Raw genomic sequence first — 14,733 nt, 5'->3', positions numbered from 1 at the left:
TTGAAAACCCCAAACTGAAAGGTTCAAAACAAGAAGGCAAATTGTCACACCCAGTCCTGGTAGAGCTTTTCTGCTCAGCATTCACTTGAGTGCTGTCTGTGTCACACCATACTGGGATTACGTGTTCTTAAGCTTCCCTGAGTTTCTGTAGGCTCCAGTACTATTTCTTCTCTTGCCTTGTCTGGCACATTTCCTAGGCACAGGCACTCTGTCTGTTACTCTTTCACTGAAATGAGGCAACACAGCCCAGCTGCCCCTAGCACCAGTGCTGACTATTCAGGCTCCTTAGTAAGCTAAGTGCACCCCATCCCAGAGCTCCAATCTTGTGGGAACTCTCAATTTATGTTAATCTTTTCCAGGGTATGTGGTAGGTACAGTAAACAGACAGACTTTTTAAGGGTTTCTGAACAAAATTATTCTTTATTTAGCACAGAAGATATGCAGATTTAGACAAAATTACCTGTACACAGTTCCTCACCACTCTGGAGTATTCTCTGGGTTTAGGACAGAGTCCTCTGGGGTATCCTGAAGTTCATGGCTTCTCCTCCCTATCATGGACACACACTCTCTCTCTCTTTAAGCTCCAAGTCAGCTTCCTTTGACCTGAGCTGGTCCCACTGTTAAACAGGTCTCCTCTGTTATGAAAGCTGCCCCCTCTCTCCTGCTTAAAGCCTCCTCCCTCCAACAGCCTGAGCTTCTGTTCCCTTCTGTGAAACTTTTTAAAGTTTCTGCTTTGTCACATTTATCCATTTGTCTTGTTTGGGAATTTTCCTTTCTCCACTTCCCCACTCCCTACAGAGAAGTTGGAGAAACTAGCTATCTTACCTTCAGCCAAGCCATTGTCCCAAGAGATTTCCACCAGAATAGGTGACCATTAAGGTTTAGCAACCCACCATTGTCCCTTGTCCAGCAGATACATGACACAGCCCTGTCAATTGATAGTTGACTCACTACACATTGAGGCATTCCATGATAGAGCAATTTCATAAACAGCAGAAGTCATAGGCTGTATATAGACAGAGTCCCTGAATTGTCTCACAAATAAAGCACAAAACAAACTCATGATTTTGGGGGCGAGTCAAGAAAAAACACTGCAAAGACCTCAGAAAAATCCTTCCTATCTGCTGCTTTTCCCATGGGAATGAGTGATCAGATTCTATATTAGGCTGACTGTGAAGTTACATATATAGTGTTTCTTTAAATCTATATCAGGAAGGGACTAGGGAAAGTTTTAGGCAGAAGTTCTACAGTGATGAAAGAGAACGCAGCTTTAGAGGGTTGCACTGTATTAGAATAAGGGAAAAAAGTTCTTTAGAGTTAGAAGAAAGCAACTCTGTGATTCTTTACCATTGTCACATGGCATTGACCAAAATCAGGAAGTTCAAAGTCAAGGTTATTAATTCTGTCCTTACTTTACCCCATTTCTGCCTGGTGTTGCAGGATTCTCAACTGGTTTGTTTGCCACACTCACCCTTATTAAAAAATACAAAACCCTACAATATTCCTTGGTAATACTTCTAAATACTGCTGCATCACTTGTGTAAGCTGTTGTGTTCTGGCCCATTCCGGTATAGTTCTGTGTAGTACTATTTATAGGGGGCAGGCCAAGGGAAGGGAGATAAGGCATGTCAGCGGTTTCTTTTGGTTTCATGCCAGTTGTTGGTTTCTTTTGCAACTTCACTATTGCTTAGTTTTGTGTGCACATCTTGTTTTCTTTTAATGGCGCATTTTATAAAAGAAAAAACTCTTAGGCTTTGTCTTCACTCCAAAAAGGCATGTTTTTACATGACAATCCTAATGGAGACAAGGCATACGCAGTTTGTACCTTAACCAGACAGATCTTGACTAGCCACCATTGAGGTAAAAATGACAGTGCCTTGTCTCCCCTAGGATTTTTCAGCAACATAGCTCTCTCCAGTTAGCTATCCTGGTGTCAAAACACGCTGCTTTTGCAGTGAAAACATAACCTTAGGTTTAAGATGCAGACTACCATCTTATATGCTGTTGCCTTTATAAAAGGTCTTTAGAAACTTTTTTCAAATGCGGTCCATATATAGATAATCGTATTTAAGGCAGGGGGTCTCAAACTGGGGTTCGTGACCCCTCAGGGGGTCACAAGATTGTTATGTGGGAGGTCATGAACTGTCAGCCTCCCCCCGCTAACCTCACTTTGCTTCCAGCATTTATAATAGTGTTAAATATTTAAAATGTTTTTTTTTTATTTCTAAAGGGGGGGAGTCACACTCAGACACTTGCTGTGTGAAAGGAGTCACCAATACAGAAATTTGAGAACGATTGACTTAGGGATTTCTTTAAAGGCAATCTGTTGATACTGCAGTTCCTTTGTCTATTGTGTGTAGCTGTGCTTGGTGTCTTTTATGGTATGAGATCAGAGGTCTACTGTGTATCTAATTGGGCACACCTTTGTATACAGATTTATTTATTTTTTTTACCAGACAGACCACTAATGGCTCCAGAGAAGCTATTCTGTTCTCTTGTATCATTGCAACTGCCACTCATACATACTTAAAGGGGTATGTGCTGCTCTTTATGCATGCATATAACTTATTAATGCTAATGGTAGTTGTGTGTGCATATGGTGAGGTGAACTCCCCCTGCATGTCCATGCTATACATCCTTCCAGGATCTGGAAGGTTCCTGTTCATACAGAGTGGCAGTTCTAAAACTTTTGAAAGTTACATTTTTTGTTTTGCTTTTTAATTAGGGTGGAGCTGACTGTACTCAAGGGACATTAGTCCAACATTTCCCTTTAAAGAACAAAGTCATTTTTGATTTGCAGCAGCTCAGAGGCATTTCATCACCCTGACTTCTAATTTGTGATTTGTTTTTTGTGATATGGTCTGTTAAAAATGGCCAAACTGAATTTCTGCCCTCAAAAATGTATTATCATGTATTTTTTCCCAATTTGTTGCCCCATCTGCTAAAAGAGGCTATTAGAGCAGGAAACTGGGAATCAGGAGATCCTGGGTTCTATTCCCTCCTCTGACAGTGGCTTGCTATGTGACATAAGGCAAGTGACTTAAATTCTTCACGCCTCTATTTTCTCATTTGTACGATGATTTCCCTCTGTCCTGTCTCTCTCTGTTAGTCCCCTCCTAGAAAGGTTTACAGTCTGTCTTGATTTTTCTGTCCTGTGCTAAGCATATTGTCAATGCGTAACAGACAACAAATAGTAATAGTCTGATGATAATATAACAAAAAATTGAGTAAATTAAACCAAAACCTTATTTACACAAGTATTTCAGGCCTATGTCATGGCATTGCACTGTATGTGTGTGAGGCTAACAATAACACAGCTGTGCATTATCTACAATATGCATCTTCCATGTTGTGTTGCTGTTTGGGTGCCTGGGGTAGCCTAGCCAGTGGTGCTGCCTACTAAAGCTCTCAGAGTAGCAGCCGTGTTAGTCTGTATCTGCAAAAAGAACAGGAGTACTTGTGGCACCTTAGAGACTAACAAATTTATTTATTTGCTCAAATAAATTTGTTAGTCTCTAAGGTGCCACAAGTACTCCTGTTCATTTTACTAAAGTTCTGTGATCTGGATCTGTGTGTATTCAGGGTTATTTTGATACCAGGCTGATATAAGGCATAAATAGATTTGTCTGATGCTGGACTTGGCGTTGTGCAAATAAGTATGTTTGTTGAAACCCCTCCCCAGCATAATTAGTTGTGTGTAAGCCTGGGTGGCATTGTGCAGAGTAATTAGTTCTGTTTATTTAAAGGAACAGTGGAAAGCTATTAGCAGTTGCCAGTGGACCAAGAACAACAGCAACAACAAAAGATAAAAAAACATATGTGGTGGTTATTAGTCTCTTCATCATACTAATGGACAGCTTGTAAGAAATTTGACTTCCTATCACTGGCACCAAGTAACACCGATCATATGGGGCATTGTTTCTTCCCGCTGTTGATAACTGCGACTTGTGGAGAGCAGCGATAGGGTGCTCATTTTTATCTGCTAAGTGCACAGCACTTGTAAAAACGGCAGTGGCCTTGTTACCACTTGACATGACACTAGTTTTAGCTGTTTACATTGACACACCACTACACTCTGTTAAAGCTGCAGCCTGGGGTCAGATTCATTAGAGTACTTCAGAAATGATACTGATACAGCATCTGGTCTGGTTTCTTTTGCTCCTCGCTCTAAGGAAGAGGGAGGGAATTAACATAGCTCAATGTACAATTTTCAGTGTCTCCCCAGGTTTTATTTTTGTTTGAGATAAACCAAGGCATTTGGGTGAGCAAGTGAGATGCTTTATTTGTGCACATATTTTGCTTAAGCTGAAATGGGGAGGAATGGGGGGAGAGTGAACCTTAACCCTTTTGGGGCCAAACAGTTTCCACTCTCGCCTACGTGCTGGCTGAATGTAGCTGACTGACATTATCTGCTACGAATATTCCTGAGAAAACAGCTCTGAAAGCACCTGACACCAGTGAATAGGTTAATGTCTTGCAATTATCTAGTCCTATAGAATTTAATAAGAGTTAAACCAATAAGTTTAAAATCTGTGGAATTTAATAGACAAACTATACTTTTCTGTAGGATTTCTGAATCACCCTACAGAGACAAACAGAATTATTTCCTTGCTATAGAATTCTGTCATATGGCTTATAAATTTCATAGAAATATTGTTGTTCGCTGTTGAACTATACAAATTTTCCATAAGGGATTGTGGCATGAACTGGAAAAGGGAACAAAACTTCTAAACTTTCTTTTTATTCTTTTCTTTTGTGGTCATCACTTAACATAAGCCATCTCAAGTGTAACCTTTGATGCTACTGTGTCTTAGACCTTCTTTTGTATTAAGAGGCTTAATGATAAGAGATTATTAACAATGCTAGGCTCCCAAGCAATGGTCTCTCTAACAAGTGAGTAAAAATCTTCCAGAACCCACCATTGAGATTATAACCACCTTTATGCGAGCAGCTGATCTGATAAACTGAAACAGAGTGGAAGTTGCATTAGGAGCCCTAGCATGAGCCTTGGCTCTTAATACGTATTATTTTGTACCATAAATCAGTTTGCAAGTGGAACTGTTCTGACAGGACAGAAGCTGCAACTCCCAAGCCCCATCAGGTTGTTTTGAGAGGACATTGCTAACTGCAAAAGGGCAGAGATAGGGGATGGTCTTCAGTAGGTGTTAGGGAACCTCTGGCACTGGTTGTCATTATAATCCATCTCATATCTGTCAAGGCTCCTTTGTCTGAGCTTCTGCCAGAGCTCATCTTCAGATCTCTCCTTTCTTTAAGAATATCCTGGGTAATTCAGGGATATAAAATAATAAACCCATTTAAAAAGACAAAAAACCCTCTTCTTAGTGACCTCACATTTGGGTAACAGGTCATTTTGTGTGTTGAGAGGTATCTCCTTTGCCAAGCCTTTTCTTCCTGTCACTGTTACGTGTACATATCATGTGATCTAAATAATACTGGTAAGAATCTGAAAGCTGTAGCTTTTTGATCAGAGTCATTTTATTGCCTTTTAACTTCAAGCTGCCTTTTGTTGCCGCTTTTTGCTTCCGTTCCAAAATCCTCTACATGTGGTCGTTCTGTTCAAAACTCGGCTGTGCGCAGGAGAGCTGCATGCGTAATGGGTCTGTAATCAGCACAGCCTCAACCTTGAGTGAGCAAAACACATGAGTAAGGCTTTGCAAGTGGATTTTAGTCATTTGCAGCGAGTTTCTGTTTCCATGGGAATTAGTGAGTGAAAGAAGACACAAGTGAGTCTTATTCATGGCTGTTGCCCCCACCCTCATCCTGGAATCCAGCTGCATCACGTGCAACCTTCAGTGCCCGTAATTCAGACCTACCACAGGCAAAAAGAGCTAATTTTTCTTTTTAATTTTTGTTTCAGCTTGCACATAGTGACTGATCTGGAGAGGAGGGAGCATGTGGTGGTGATGCTTTTACACATTTAGAGTGCAGCCCCCTGGCCCAAACTTCAGCATGTGGCTCTGTAAATATGCCATGTTCTATGTTTGTGGTGAACCACAAATGCTCTCGTACTTTTGAGGAGCCAAGGGAGATGATTCTAGATCCTAAAGAAAAATTCATCTCTTTCCCCCTCCCCCTATACACACATGCGCCATCCCCTTGTCTCTTTTTAGGTCATTTATAATCAGCAGTCATGGAGCACTGGCCTCATTAGTGATATAGCCATTCCTTCAGTGCTTCAGAAATAATCATTTAGAAAAAATGCACAGTTTTCTTCCCTTGAGAGCCCGTGAATGATGAATTTATTTCAGTCTGGCTGGCTTGGCTGGCTTGCTCAGCCTTATTTCCATATTTATTTCAACAAACGTACTGTGGGAACAACAAAATGCACTCTGTGCAGCTGAACAAGATTACCTGAGCGTGGAGGGGTTAACAGCAATGATGGGAGAGAACAATCCATTTGAAACATGGGGTCCAGTGGAAGAAGGGTTTTTTAACTGTATATCCTTTCTGAGTGTTTATGATGATAAAGGTTTAGAAGCCCTGGGATTTGGAGATTGATTTATTCATAGGGCACCATTTAGAGAACAGACATTGTCCCTTGAGTGATCTCAGATACCGACCCTGCCTCCTGAAGGGACTGTCCCTTTTGTAAGGGTGGACAGGTGATTAACTTTCTATGCTAGCTAATGAGTTGGGTCTCTCCCAAGCAAGCATTGCTAATTGTGACCAGTCCTAAGGGCTGGTGTTTTGGGACCAAGGTACTTAATGAATGACTCAGAGCCAGCAGACTAAAAGTCCAGCTGCACATTCACTTGGCCTCCAGGAAGTGGCAGTTTAAACTATTGTATGTCAGCCGCACCCAGGGGCTTAAATTTTTGTACTGCCAGGGAACACTTTTGTGATCAGGTCTCATGGTTTGGATGCCTGAAACACTAAGTTGAGTGATCACTATTGCCAAGGGGGTTGGGAGCGTTCGGGCTCCTGAATTCTGTTCCAACGCTGCTACAGGCTTACTGTGCGACTGCTCTTGCCTCAGTTTGCCCATCTGTAAAAGATAAATTATCATAACTCTTAACTCCTAGCTCCCCAAGGATGTGAGGTTTCATTAAATAACATTAAACACTTTGAGAGCCTCAAATGAAAGGTTTACTCCTTGTCCGTATTTCCAAAAGGGTAACCTTTTTGTTTTGGGTGATGGCGGTGGGTGCATTTGGTGCTCCCAATCCAAGGCCAGGGCAGGTGTACACTAAACATTTCTGCCAGCATAGTTAGGTCGGTCAGGGGTGTGAAGAGATGTGATCCCTGGCTGACATAGCTATGCTGGCAAAATCCCCTAGTGTAAATGCGGTTATGCCAGCAAAACTGCATCCACACTAGGAACACATTGCCAGTGTACTACACTTGACCAGAGCTCGGAGAGCCGAGAAGCGTAATACAGCTACACCAGCAAAGCAATCCAATTGTAGAGATGACCCAGTTGTGGGCGTAAATGTAAGTACATGCACCTCTTCTTACCACTTGGTTGCAGGTGCAAATCAGGTTTTGCAAGCACTAGTTGCCGCTAGTAGAGATTGGGTAGCCATCTAACTATCTTATTTGCAACAGTGCACACAGATGGACACACATACACTTATTTTGTCTATTTCAAAGAATTCTAACACAATCGATTGGGCAAATATCTTTTCTAAGAATGTTCCATGTTCCTCGAGTGGTTTTAAAATGGATTATTTTGAAATTTCAACATTTTTTTTTTTCACTTATCTGTCTGAGGCCTGGTCCACACCGGGGTTTTGTACTGATTTAGCTATGTTGGGTTAGCAATCAATAAATCCAAAACTCAGGTGTTAACCAGCCCGAATGTTTGTACCTTCAGAGTCAGCTACTTCAGATGCCAAAAAACAAAGAAATCCTTCTTTATTTAAAAGTAAAATGATTACTCCCCTCCTTCATACAAGCTGCTCTGGTTAACCTGACCTTTTGTTTACCAAGTAATAAGGGATGAACAAGCAACAATTGTTCTGTTCTCCTACCACTGTGATGTAAATTAACACATGTAGTCTGGGTTACATGGGGGATGAGTGTTATTTTAGGAGTACTATGGGAGAGAGAAACGTGAAGCTTAGCGTTCTCACTTCCCAGCTGCTGATCCATATTCTTTTTTTTTTTTACTAGTACTGGTACTTACAGTTTTTGCTGCTGGTGCTTACCTGGTCCTCCTCCATTCAGCTGGTGCTCCCCTCTACTACTAAAAAAAAGGGTACAGACCCAAATTAAAAAAAATCCTTTGCAGGTTGTTTTACATCTTTATGATTTGGAAAGATAGCTTCAGAAGTACCCCTTTCCCCTCACAAAGGGGCAGTGAGGGGAAGGGGGCAGATGCTGACAAGAGGAAAGTCGGTTGTTTGGGTTTTTTACCTTATAAATATCAGGAATGTCAAATCTGGTCCTCCAATCCTTTGGCTGAGTGGCTCTTGGGGGTCTCGCGGTGTGTGCAAAGAGTGCTTGCACCTTAATTAAAGGGTTGGGAGTGTTGCATTTGTGACTAAGATGTCCTTTCTCCAAAATTCTCATGCGTCAATTAATTTTAATAGGTGTTAACAAAAGAAATTTAAGTTAAAAGAAAAAAGCAGGCATTTTAAACAGACTGACTAAAAATCCCTTCCCCTCTCATTTCTGCAACTTTCATTCTTGGCTCTTTTGATATCACCATTTTGCTACTTCCTCAGTCATCATAGAATTCTAGGCTAGACAGGAAAAATCCATTGAGGCCTTCAATATACAAGGTCAGGAAGGGGGAAAAAAGGGGGAGGCTCAATTTATTTTTAACCTTTTGAGATCAGATCTGTACTGGGGCCTGATGTGCTGTTTCAGGTTCCCATTATAGTGTGTATACCTGGGATAGTCAATTATTTTTTGTCAGGGTCCAAATTTCTTGGTCAAGGTTCAGTCAAGATCCAGACTCCAGAGAAAATAATTAAAAAAAAATAATAATAAAAATATTTCGGGGTCTGTTCAGAAGCATCTGGCAATTCGGATTTGGCCTGTGGTCCACCTATTACCTACTCCTGGCATATGCTGTAACCCACACTGAAACTGTTCACCAGAGGAGAGCAGGCCAAGGTGTGATATGTTATGAGATCAAAGGGGATGGACCCAATGCCTACTTCAGAGACTAGGCTCAGGCTGAGTTCACCATTAAGGTAGAGTGAGGAGGAAGTTCACAGGAGAAGGGGAAGGGAAAGGGGTAATTGAGATTGCTGGGTGTTACACCTAAGAGTTAGTCAAGTAAATCACAGTTACTCAGAAAGGTTGGGAACTGCTCTATGGCTGCCGTTGAGTATTAATTTGTTACAAATCCTTCCAATAAGCTCTTTGGAGAATTACATACTCTGAGCTCTTTTTTCTGTTAATCTGTTCTGTTGTGCATGTGAATCTAGTGCTGGTGAAAGGAGTCCTGATACCCCTGGAAAATGAAGTACTCTGTTTATCCACAGACTAGATGCCAGCATAGACAGAAGTAGTGCAAACTTCCTCCAAACTGCCCTAACCAGCTTCCCCACCAGTGCATCCCAACCCTGGCCTGCAGGAACCCCCCTCCAGAGGAGAGTGAGTAGACAGAAAGCCTTTCTTGCTGGGACTGCCAGCAAGACTGTCTGTCAATGCAGTGGGATTTGTGATATGGATACATCCAGTGTGAGTTAGTCTGAGACCATTTAATTTCCCAGAGGCCTTTCGATAGTCATCAGAGGGTAATAACTTCGTTACCACCAGCTAGAGCTGGTAGAAAGTAGTGGATTCTTCATCACTCAAAGTCTCCAAATCAAGTCTCCTGATATCTTTCTGAATGATATACTCTAGCTCATCTAGAAGTTATGGGCCTGATTTTTTGGCCTGTATTGAGACTAGATAATTATAATGGTCCATTTTGACCTTAAAATCTATGAAAAATAGGGCTGTCAAGCAATTAAAAAAAGTAATCGTGATTAATCACGCAATTAATTGCACTGTTAATAATAGAATACCATTTATTTAAATATTTTGGATGTTTTCTACATTTTCAAATATATTGATTTCAATTACAACACAGAATACAAAGTGCTCACTTTATATTTATTTTTGATTTATAAGTATTTGCACAGTAAAACGAAAAGAAATAGTATTTTTCAATTCACCTAATACAAGTATTGTAGACCAATCTCTTTATCATGAAAGTTAAACTTACAAATGTAAAATTTTGTACAAAAAAATGCATTCAAAAATAAAATAATGTAAAATTTTAGAGTCTGCAAGTCCACTCAGTCCTACTTCTTGTTCAGGTAATCGCTCAGAAAAACAAGTTTGTTTACATTTGCAGGAGATAATGCTGCCCGCTTCTTGTTTACAATGTCACCTGAAAGTGAGAACAGGCATTCTCATGGCACTCTTGTAGCTGGCGTTGAAAGATATTTACGTGCCAGATGCGCTAAAGAGTCATATGTCCCTTTATGCTTCGACCACCATTCCAGGGGACATGAGTCCATGCTGATGACAGGTTCTGCTCAATAACAATCCAAAGCAGTGCGGACCAACGCATGTTCATTTTCATTATCTGAGTCAGATGCCACCAGCAGAAGCCTGATTTTCTTTTTTGGTGGTTTGTGTTCTGTAGTTCCTGCATCAGAGTGTTACTCTTTTAAGACTTTTGAGAGCATACTCCACACCTTGTCCCTCTCAGATTTTGGAAGGCACTTCAGATTCTTAAACCTTGGGTTGAGTGCTGTATCTATCTTTAGAAATCTCACATTGGTGCCTTCTTTACATTTTGTGAAATCTGCAGTGAAAGTGTTCTTAAAATGAACAACATGTGCTGGGTCATCATCCGAGACTGCTGTAACATGAAATACATGGCAGAATGCAGGTAAAACAGAGCAAGGGACATACAGTTCTCCCCCAAGGAGTTCAGTCACAAATTTAATTAACACATTATTTTTTTAATGAGTGTCGTCCTCATGGAAGCATGTCCTCTGGAATGGTGGCCAAAACATGAAGGGTCCTATGAATGTTTACCATTTCTGGCATGTAAATACCTTGCAATGCCGGCTACAAAATTGCCATACAAATGCCAGTTCTCACTTTCTGGTGACATTGTAAATAAGAAGAGGGCAGCATTTTCTTGTATAAATGTAAACAAACTTATTTCTCTTAGCGATTGGCTGAACAAGAAGTAGGACTGAGTGGACTTGTAGGATCTGAAGTTTTACATTGTTCTGTTTTTGAGTGCAGTTATGTAACCAAAAAAAATCTACATTTGTAAATTGCACTTTCACAACAAAGAGATTGCACTACAGTACTTGTAGGAGGTGAATTGAAAAATACTATTCACTTTTACAGTACAAATATTTGTAATAAAAATTAATATACACTTTGATTTCAATTACAACATAAAATACAATATATATATGAAAATGTAGAAAAAATTCCAAAATATTTAATGAATTTCAATTGGTATTCTACTGTTTAACAGTGCAATTAAAACTGCGATTAACCGCGATTAAGTTTTCTTAATCGCGTGAGTTAACTGCAATTAATCGACAGCCCTGATGAAAATTCTGTCAAAAATGAGGATTTTAAAAAAAATTACAAAATGTTTATCAAAAGTGGGGGAGAAATGGTGAACATTTTCATGAAAACTCCAGACCAGCTCTACTGCCAACCTGGCCTGGATGCCAATTTGTAGCGGACACTAGATCCCAATCCTCTCAGCCATCCCGTCCCTCGAATATGCATGCTGTTGGGAAGATGTCTACAGAAGGCAGTTTGAATGCTGAAACAAAAGCATGGCTGCACATACCAGCTTCCTGATGCTTCAGCCCTAGGTGGTTTTGTTTTAAGGCAGTAAACATAACCAGCTGCCTGCAGCACTTCCCTTTTCTACAGCTGCCTCAGTATCCCATAAGTGAACATAGATTAATGGTATTTTCCTTCCCCTATACATGGCTATTTTGAATAGCCATAACACTTGCAGGCTATGGTGTGGCCAGAGATATTCAGCTGGATTAATATGCACTTCTTATCCCCCACATCTGCAGCCAAACACAAGAAAAATCCTTCCCCCTTCTCCAAGCTTTTCAGTGTTGTGACAGTTTTTCAGAGCATAGCTATTGCTGTTAGACCTCACCAGATTTCAGCAGCTTTGACCTGTAAAGGTTAACAAAAATCTCTTTCCTCCAGGTTCACTGAACGTGGTTTGGGTCAGCAAAGCTCACTCACAACTACGAAGTTCCACGTAGTTTCCACCCAAAACCACAAGCTGTGACTGTAATAATGGGAGGCCTGTGCTAGCATTTCTTGGTGCTTTTAGCATGGAACAAATGTGACAGCAGTCCTGTATCTTGCTAGCAGGGCTGGTCTTCTCTCAGCCAGCACTGACTCCCCCCCCGTTCCTTTGCCTCCTGAGGACTAGCCCACCTCCAATGTTGCCTTTTTTTTTTTTTTTTTTTTTTAATTGCCAACTTTAGGATTTGACCCCACAACCTAAGCAGCTCCAGTGATCTGTTGGCAAGCCTCCGTGGCCATCAAGTTGTTATAGTAGGATAGGTGGTGGGCTGTGGGGACAGAAGTGCTCTGTGAGCAGCTGCATTGTTGCTGTCATGAGAGTTCTGTGCAGGTAGCAGGCAAAGCTGCTAGCATTTAATTCCCAATATTATAATCGCTTTCCAATCATTACAGCCCCAGGCTTCCTTGATTTTCATCCCAGGTTTGCTGAAAGATTTGCTGCTGTTTTGGCAAACCTACCAAAATCAGGATTTAATCGTGGTTAAACGCCATTTGTCTACACTGGCTGGTCTACACTGATCACTAAGACACACTGTGGTATCTCACTCAGTTGCTCAGACACACAGTCATTCAGACAAGTTTGATTTTCTTGCCACTCCCTTCTTCAGACTCCCAAAAATGTGGGGAGGGGAAGGGCCTGTTTTTTCATTCAGCTAAGTTTAAAATGCAAATGGGATAGAGGATAGGAGCAGTAAGGAGCAGAAAAGAAAGGTTTAAACATCAGTATCAACAGGAACCCTGAGGGAATCTGAAAGTAAAGTACATTGATGCATGTTTGGTGTAGTTTCTGCTGGCTACACCTCACTGCCTAATCAGAAAGCAATGAAAGGGAATGAAGAATCTCAAGTTAGAACTGGCACCTGAGCCCTATTTCAAAATGGCAGTGTTTTATTAGGGCCTTTCTGCCAGTGGCTCTCTCTCTCTTGCTGGTTACTGACTCTCTGGTGCTGCATTGGTAGGAGAAGCATCACACATTTTCTTGGTGCTTCTCTTCTCCCTTTCCTTCCCATTCTCCTTTCCCCACCCCCAACCCCTCCTATCCTGCACTCCTTGTACTCCCCACTCCCCAAATCGAACATGTACAGATTTTATGGTTCACTGGAGAATAAGTGGCTGTCATTTCACAGACGGGCCAGGATGTAATTAGCCACAATGCATCGAAGTAATGGAACAGATGTCTCTTTGTAAACTGAGTTTGCTGTTGCACACTCTGTGTGTGTGACCTGCCGACTGCTGCAGGCTATTCCTCCCCAACCCCCTCTCCCCCCTCTGTTTCTGAGCCAAGGGCTTAGCTAACATGAAGTGTTTGTATGTTTGCTGTTTTGTTTTTCCTCTCTCTTTCTCTCACTCATCTCTTGCTGTAAGGCCACTGATTGTGTGACACAACATTAGAGCAAGCTAAACCTGCGTTTATCGATGGAGTCATTCAAAACACAAAAGGTGATACCCCCTCTTATAAGATAATTGGCAGTTTCAGGTTGCACTTATTACCCAATGATAATACACCAATAAAATCATAAATTGCTGTTATGATGCCTGGACTTTTTTTTTAACTGAAAATAAAATAGTTATATTCTCCCTTAACCCTCAAATTAGTATTTACATTTAAATAGGAGATGGGGTACTGGACTGATGACAATGTGATTACACACAAAAGCTATCAACAAAACAGGCGGTAGCAGATAGATGCATGCCCGGCTCAACCAGAAGCCCAAATTCAAACACCCTTGAACTTTGGGGAGCACTTGAAATCCAGACGTGAGCCCACAATCCTCATTGTGTTGCACAGACTTTGTGTTACATGACACAGACTTTGTAACGCTAGATCTTCTTGGCTGTTCATTTTTTCACTTGTTTTTTAAATTGAGCCACGTTTTCAGTCCCTGTTATTTGCACAGATTTTCTTCTCCAGTGACTGTTTCTCTGCAACTCCCAGGCTCTGTACAGCTTCTTCCTTGGTGGCTCGTAAGATGTATTGACTGTGTCACGCTAATTACGCTGCAGTTACGTCTTAAAGTTTCCCGCGGCTGGTGCCAGCACCAGTGCAGTATCACTAGTAGTAGCAACTGTGAGAGGGCTAGGCTGGCTGCTGGCATTTTAACTACCCTGCCATCTAGTGCTGCTCAGAGCAGATCTAGATGAAACAGTAATTCTAATGCTAGTTGTTGGTTTCTTGTATACATTAGCTCTCCTACCATTGCTACCACTGGTTGACCGGGAATTATTAAGTAAAAATATTTGTTGTAGACACGGCCTAAGTGTTATTTTCACTCTACAGATATTTTTGTGTGTCAAAGGCACACACAATCAAATTATTTGTATAGGCTCTCTGTGAGTGTGTGTGCATATTTAAGCTTTTTCGCACACTTATTTTATAAAGGGCTAAATCCTGGCTCAAGTGCAGTCAATGGCAAAATTACTATTGGTCTGACTGGAACCAGGGTTTGGCCAAAGTGC

The 14,733-nt window shown here is 41.2% G+C and overlaps 1 protein-coding gene across 2 annotated transcripts in view; it reads left to right on the top strand.

The window, feature by feature from the left end:
* The window catches only part of MAML3 (mastermind like transcriptional coactivator 3), a 356,473-nt gene that overhangs the window by 263,771 nt on the left and 77,969 nt on the right, over nt 1-14,733 (top strand). The window lies entirely within an intron of this gene.

This window comes from Terrapene carolina, unplaced genomic scaffold (assembly GCF_002925995.2).
Source record: "Terrapene carolina triunguis isolate 2854851 unplaced genomic scaffold, T_m_triunguis-2.0 Scaffold66, whole genome shotgun sequence".
Classification (NCBI taxonomy): Eukaryota; Metazoa; Chordata; order Testudines; family Emydidae; genus Terrapene; species Terrapene triunguis.
This window is presented reverse-complemented; position numbering and strand designations above follow the sequence as displayed.